The following is a 7398-nucleotide window of genomic DNA, read 5'->3' as shown; positions in this document are numbered from 1 at the left end:
ACTGTATACAGTGTTTTCATGAGTGTTGCTGCAATCGTGAATTATGGAGTGGAGAAGAGTTTAAACCCTGTGATCTTAAAACAAGTCTGGATTGGTGAATCTGTGGCCTGAGTCGAGTCCACTGGAAGCTCGCTCTTGATGGTTTGAGGTTTGATTGAGACAGATCAGCGATAACGACAGTATTGTACTCGCATTCGTCACACCCGTCGCTGGGCATAAAAATAGAACTGTGAAAAAAATCCTGCAGAGAAGCGGACAGGCAATCGACTCCGAAACGGCAAGATGGAATGCATTCATCATGCTTTTATTGCATGACCTCCGTCTCTTGCACATTCTTCCATCATTCTTCAGTGTTCAGATCACACGGCGCTGAGGAGTGGACGACCTCAAACCGCCTTGTTACGCCACCGTTCCTCCATATCGTTTATTCTCTTTGTAGACAAAAGGAGTGGGTGAGAGACAGGAGGAATTTGAGATCAGTGCCTGGGAAAGAATAATGTCCTTCAGAGATATCATCTGTTCATCTGTTCATCTATTCACATTCAGTTTATTTCATGACCTGAAGGGAAAGATGGGGATGAAACTACAAAAGGAAGCTTGCAATATTATTAACGATGTAGAAGAACTCAGAGACACAGAAGGCGAATTGCTCTGAGAACAGATGTCACGACAGGAACCTTGCCTGAAAACACAAACGCCGAGCTTCTGAACCTGTGCATGTGTTTTCCTTCCATCTGCATTTCGTTAGTTCTGCATTATTTCAATGGAATTAAAGTGAGATTGTATGCAGTTTAGTTTTTACAAGTTGAAAATTCTGAAAAAGGCTAACCAGTAAATGAAATAATAAATATAAAAATATATAATGCCAGCATCTAGACAATAGCATCTAGTCTGGGGGAAAAGATGATGACTTCAGTGATACACAAAAACATGACCAACGTAGCATCAGTGGCACTCTTTGGTCAGTTCTTTAGGCAGATAAACATCAAGTTCCAGATAGAATTCCAATGGGAGATGAGGGAGGAAACAGCAGCTTCTCGCGAACACAGCATGTGTATCTCATGACACGCATCTCTTAGTATTCTAATGTCACCTCTCTGTTTCATTTTTTTCAGAAATATTACTGTAAAGTGCATCTTACCTTCCAAATTACTGTAATATGGTGTTTGTACAGCATCTAGAGTGCATCACATCTGCTTTTTTTCACATCACTCAGACCTTAAGCAGGCCTTCTTTACTCTTTTGGCTGCTTTCCAATGGGATTTTTTGTGGATCTTGTTGTTATGTATTGACTGAGTGCCAATGATTAGTTGGGTAGTTTTCACCTCCCTTTGAAGGCCTTGATGCTCCTAAGCAGTGCAGTTGCTGTACCACACTGAGATGCAGGTTGTAAGGATGCTCTCAGTGGCACAATGGTAAAGGTTCTCCAGTATCCTCAAGCACAGGTAGTACTTTTCATGTTTTCTTAGAAAGTACAGACGCTTTTGTGCCTTTCTGATTAGGAAAGAAAATTTCAGAGATCAGGTGAGGTCCTCAGAGATGTGGACTCCAAAGCTGAGTACACGCACTACAACTCCAGTGATGTAAATGGGAGCGCGAGGCTAAAATCCACAATGACCTTGTTCATCTTCTTGGTGATGAGTTTCAGGTTGTTGTCTCCTCCCTGTAAGTTGTCTGATTGTTACCTCTAATCAGGTCCACTACCATGGTGTCGTCTGCGAACATAATAATGCTGTTGGGGGCCAGGGGTTCCGCATTGAACTACGGTTCGGAAGATCCCAGGTTCAAACCCCACAACCACCAATTTGCCACTGTTGGGCCCTTGAGCGCGGCCCTTAACCCTCAACTGCTCAGAGGTACAATAAGATAAAAATGTAAGTCACTCTGGATAAGAGCGTCTGACAAATGTAGATGTAAATGTTGGAGGCATATTTACAGTATGTATGCAGTCATGGGTGCGAGGGGGCAATACTTATCTGTGAGGAACTGAGAGTGAGACTGTCCAGTTAAACAGACTGTGGTCTGTCTTTAAGAAAATCCATGGTGCAGTTACAGAGTGCTGATCAGAAGCCTAGCTGTTTCAGCTTTAAGACTAGCCCTGAAGGACTAACAGTATTAAGAGCTGAAGTGTGTTTGCCTTCTCACCTGGTAATAGCTCTGCTTTGAGCCTGGGCTCTATGTAATGTTGAATTCTTCATTCTCAGTTCTGATTGAGCTAAATTTTGCTGTGTAAATATACTTCTGGTGGCACAGTGGTGTAGTGGTTAGCACTATGGCCTCACACCTGCAGGGTTGAGGGTTTGGTTCCTGCTTTCTGATTTACTCCCACAGTCTAAAGATGTGTAGATGAGGCTTATTGGCATTTCCAAATTACCCATAGTGTATGATTGATTGTGTGTGTGTGTGTGTGTGGACGTGCTCTGCAATGGTTTAGCACCCTGTCCAAGCCTAAAGGCCCCTGGGATAGTATCCAGGCTTCCACAACCCAGTACAGGATAAGCTCTATAGTGGATGGATGAACTAATAAAAATACAGTAAGTCCAGTAAGTATACAGTAAGTATGAACAAGTTTAATTCCGAGAGCTCGTTCATAAGTCCAATTTGTTTGTAAGTCCAACAAACATCGTCTAGGTACTAGGATACTAACAATCGGCAATACACAGTATCTTGATCTTGTCCTTGTTCTTTGGAATCATGCCGATAGTTGAACGGTCCATATTAAAAAGACAAGCGATGTCTGCCATCTTTTCACCTCGCTCCATTCTCTAAATTATTTTGTCTCTATGGTTATTGCTTGGTGCTTGTTAGCAGTACCAGTTTCATTGCTGCTGCTTTTAGTCTCGCTTTTGGACGTTTTGAGATGCCATGCTACATGCACAGGGGACAATGTGTGCTGGACATGTGATCTAACTACTGTGATTGAACACGCACGAGTGCATATTCGTATCTTTAAAAGTTCATAACCTGAATGTTCATATGAAGTTATTTCTATTAATAATTTATTATCTCATGATGTAATAATGTAGGTTTATATGATACATAATAAATAATAAGACAATTGGAATTAAATAGAAACAAATTCAAAACAACAAATGATTGTAATAAGTTTAAAGTAAGAGGTAAAAAAAAAAACATCATTTCATTTAAAAAAAATAAGTTTCTATTTAGTGCTTTTATTATACTCATAGGGAAAAACATAAAATACAGCCTTTTTGATCTATTTTAATGATTATTTTTATATTTATTATTTAATTTGGGTTTGTTTCTGTTTAAACCCTTACAATTTTGTTAACATGGTGAGACTTTGTTGCTGCTTTACTCTTGAACACATTTATATTTTAGCTCTGCTTTGAAAGATTGGAAGGAAATTGTGTCCAAAATAATGTGTGTGTGTGTGTGTGTGTGTGTGCAATCTGCTTCTCAACCTACAGGTGGCAGCGACTTATTGTTTAAAGAGAGGAGTGGGTGAGAAGTGCTGGTTATTACATTTATTATCAGGTTTAATGATTTAATTACACAACAGGAGCGAGGACGCAACGCAGATCAGCTGCACAGAAAATAAAACCTCAGACTCATAACCACCAGCAAAGGTTCCGTCCTGTTGGAGTGATTATTTCCTTATTGTGGGATTCGATTTTTAAATCTTTCCTGATGTTTTTTTAGGTTCTCCAGCTTGCAGTATCAACCTGTTTCAGTCATGTGACCTTTTTCTCAGAGCCACAATGTTTATGATGTTTATGACCAACAGCAGAAAAGCAGTGGTGGAACATCTGGAGCCGTATCAGTCCTGTGAGTTCTCATCAAACTGTGTGTGTATAGAAATGCTCTTACTTTCACTATTAAACACAGCTCCGATTCCTCCTGGACTTAAATTATGACTTTTGTTTTTTCCAGGTGGTCTTCAGGTCCCTCTGCATATGAACGCTTTGCTTTATGAATTTTTTACTTAAAAACTTAAATTTTGCAATAAATTTGGCACATGAAGCATTTTCAACAAAATGTTGATTTATTTCATATTTTACCTTATTTATTATGTAATTACAATCATTCTGTCGAAGAAAGACGACCTGTTTAACCAATGACTGAAAGTTCACTACTGGTATGACATCATGTACATGGTGAGTTTACAGTATGTACATTTCTGAGACCACACTGAAAATCTGGAAATGTATTCATTTGTTTTTATTGCTATTTTATTTAATAAATTGATTTTTTAAATCATTTTTAACAACAAAAAGAAAACTGCTAAATGGTTTAAATAGTGAGATTTCTGCACTTGTTCTGGTTCTCTATTTTAAGATTGTAATTCAGTGGTGTCCAATCTTCTCCTTTGTGTGTGTGTGTGTGTGTGCGCGCAAGGTTTTATCCCATCCAAGCAGAAGCCACACCTGATTCCTCATGTTTAATTAGCTGTTCTTGGCTTTGAATGGACTATCAGGTGTGTCTTCTGCACCTACACACACACACACACACACACACACAGAGCCTGTTTCTGGCGAAGTTTAAACATTGCTGCTGTAATATAATATCAGACATCCCCAAGTCTTCTCCTTTTTACTGAAACACACATTCAGTCGCCCCTGATCTAAAGTCCACGCCAGACTGAGTGAAAGCTGTTGTTAAAGAGAGATGTTCTCAGAACATGTTCTCAAAAAGCGCCCCAGACCGTTGCCCAAAACGGTGTTAGAGTGTGATCCAAAATGTTCCCAGATAATTGAACAGTTTAACTTTTTAGGAAGCAGAAACCAGCACGTTGTAAGCCTCATTTCTAAAGATTTTCTTTTCACTCACAGTTTTGCTGACTGTCAGGAAACGGAGGCGACGGGACGCAGGTGCAGCCTTCTTCTTATTAAAGTACAAAACACACACACACACACACACACAGCGTCAGGGACTAAACTAAGCTAGGGCTGGGAACTTGAGCTTGAGCTAAACACAGCATAAAACAGAAGCCTGGAACTAAAATAGAGAGTAATGAGAGCACACAGAGGAACAAACACAAACCAGGTGTATGGTTATCATGGGGGCGGAGTCTAATCAATGTGACATGTAGTGCATGCTGGGAATTGTAGTCCAGCTCCATCTTTGGCTCGCTGCAGCGTTACTGTACCTGAGGATATCATTTGGTTTGAATTGAATATTAAAATGTTAAACACTGTAGTACCAGTAAAGTCCTCGGGTTCTCTGATTGTTAACATTTCAAATGAACCACCGGACCCATGACTCGTACAGTGAGGTTCACAGATAATAAACTGATCACTGAGGTTAATAAAGCGGCTGTGTATGGTCACGCCAAAGAGACTGTGAGTTACGTCTAAATGAAAACTGTTTGTTTCTTTACGTAAAATAGTTCACTTTCTTAGTGGGATGCTGGGAAATATTTCCTCTTTTACTCTACAGAGTGTTTGTATTGTTCAGTGTTTGTTGTGTCTTAAACCTGGATCAGTGTTAATAAGGAGGTTAGAAGTCATGAGAGGGCGCTCTGGCTAGGAGAGTGAGCGGGTTTGGCTGAATGATTGAATATTAATGACTTTTATTCCACTTTTAAATGTAATATTTTATATATCAGCGATATAAGATATAATCTGGATGTTGTAGACGTCCTGGGGTTTAGTGCGCATTAAGTCGTCGGTCTTCACTGCAACAACATCGCGCGCTGCGCTTTGTCTTCTGCATGGAAATCGATAAACTTTAATTTCTAAAATCAGGTTTGTTCCCAACCCCGAGGGGAAATCCAATCCCTCGACAGCACGCTCCTAATGTTAATTTGGATGATGTAACTTTAATTAAAGCCACCGGACACATTAAAGGAGGCACACAGACGGTGGGGTTCTTCAGCAGCATTCTAAAGGATGAGATGTTTACAGTCAAACACACATGCTCTAACAGCACCATCTGTTCGTTTCGTTTGAGTTCATGATGTTTTTTTTTTGCATCTCAGGAAAATCACACTGACCCCGGGTCAGCCGCGCTCTCCGAGCGAGACGCTGTCGAATGTGCTACAATCACAATTCCGTTATTTTGAGATGAGATGTGTATAATAACGCAATCTGAGCAGCGCTGATCTGCTGCACGTCCGAAAAAAATGTTTTCCTCAACAGATTTTTGTAACCTGCAGAAAAAAAATGAGTTTTTTTTTTTTGCTTTTAAAAAGGTTCTCTTCGATATCTTTTCTAACATTTTCTTTTGCATTTTTTCATTGGTTTCGGCTCTCAATGCTCTCACTGCTTAGAGACTAAAGAAGACCACGATCCACTGCAAACATCAGTCCTTGTCCTCCAGGACCTACACCAAGGCTGCTTTCTCACCAGGGACTCGGGCATGGATCAGAAGACACTTGACCCCACATTCCGGTACATTTGTGGAGTGTCAACGCTTCATTAGGCGCCTGGGTTTGGATCTGTCTACAGTCCTGAAGTTTACTCGAAAAGACGATCTCGGGTACAGTACGGTGCACTCGGGCACGGGTCACATCAAATATAAAAGCTGTTTAGAACGCAACGTCATCAACTCCACCAGTGTTGTGTGAAACATGACTGATTGTGTTTGCAGCCTGCACTGATCTCATCTTCTGAACCTCATGGACACCCCTGATAAAACATAGGGCTCCTGACCTTGCCTGCAAAACATCATTAATATTAGGCTTGGCATGAAGGGTGATGTCCTTGTCCTTGTCCTTGTCCTCTTCTCCTCTTTCTTTCTGTGTATAAGCAGATTGCAATCCAACTAGGTGCATACTGCCATCTACTGTATTGGAAAGTGTAAACTCCATAGACTGCGCAAAAAGAACTGGACAAACCCTCCCCCACTGGGGAACTGAACAAATAACCCACAGGTTTTCCGAAGAACAGTTTTAAAGCTCCACTGTGGGAGCTCTGGTCATCACCATCCTCCCAGGACCGGGTAGGAGGTGGTATCCAAATGTTTTGAGGTTAGCTCTGTTTACAATGTAAAATACAGCTAATGTCAAAAAAGACGATGAGCATGCGCTCGGTCGAGTTGTGAACCTGCCTCGCCTTTTTCAGTTGTGGAGATGAAAGGCACTTGCACTGTAAAAACCTTTGTCTTACCTTAGGGTCTTAGGGTCGGACGACGCAAGTTTCATCACTGGTAATAATTCTCGACATGAAGGGCGGGTCATTCACAGCACGCTGGTGGAGTTTTTGGCAGACTTCGACATGATGCTCCTCGGCCAGCAGCCTGGGGATGAACTTGGCAGCAACATGGTGCATGTTCAAATCCCACATGAGGATCGCCTGGACTGTTTCGTGTGACACACCGACAATGGGAGCAATGTTGTGGATTGATGGTTGTCAGAATGGTTTCAACATTTTCAAGGGTTGAGCTTGTTAAAGCTCTTCCTTATCTCTCGTCGTCTACCAGTGACGTTCCTCCACT

This window comes from Clarias gariepinus, chromosome 7, assembly GCF_024256425.1.
Source record: "Clarias gariepinus isolate MV-2021 ecotype Netherlands chromosome 7, CGAR_prim_01v2, whole genome shotgun sequence".
Taxonomy (NCBI): Eukaryota; Metazoa; Chordata; class Actinopteri; order Siluriformes; family Clariidae; genus Clarias; species Clarias gariepinus.
The sequence above is the reverse complement of the archived record's forward strand: the minus strand, read 5'-3'. Positions refer to the sequence as shown.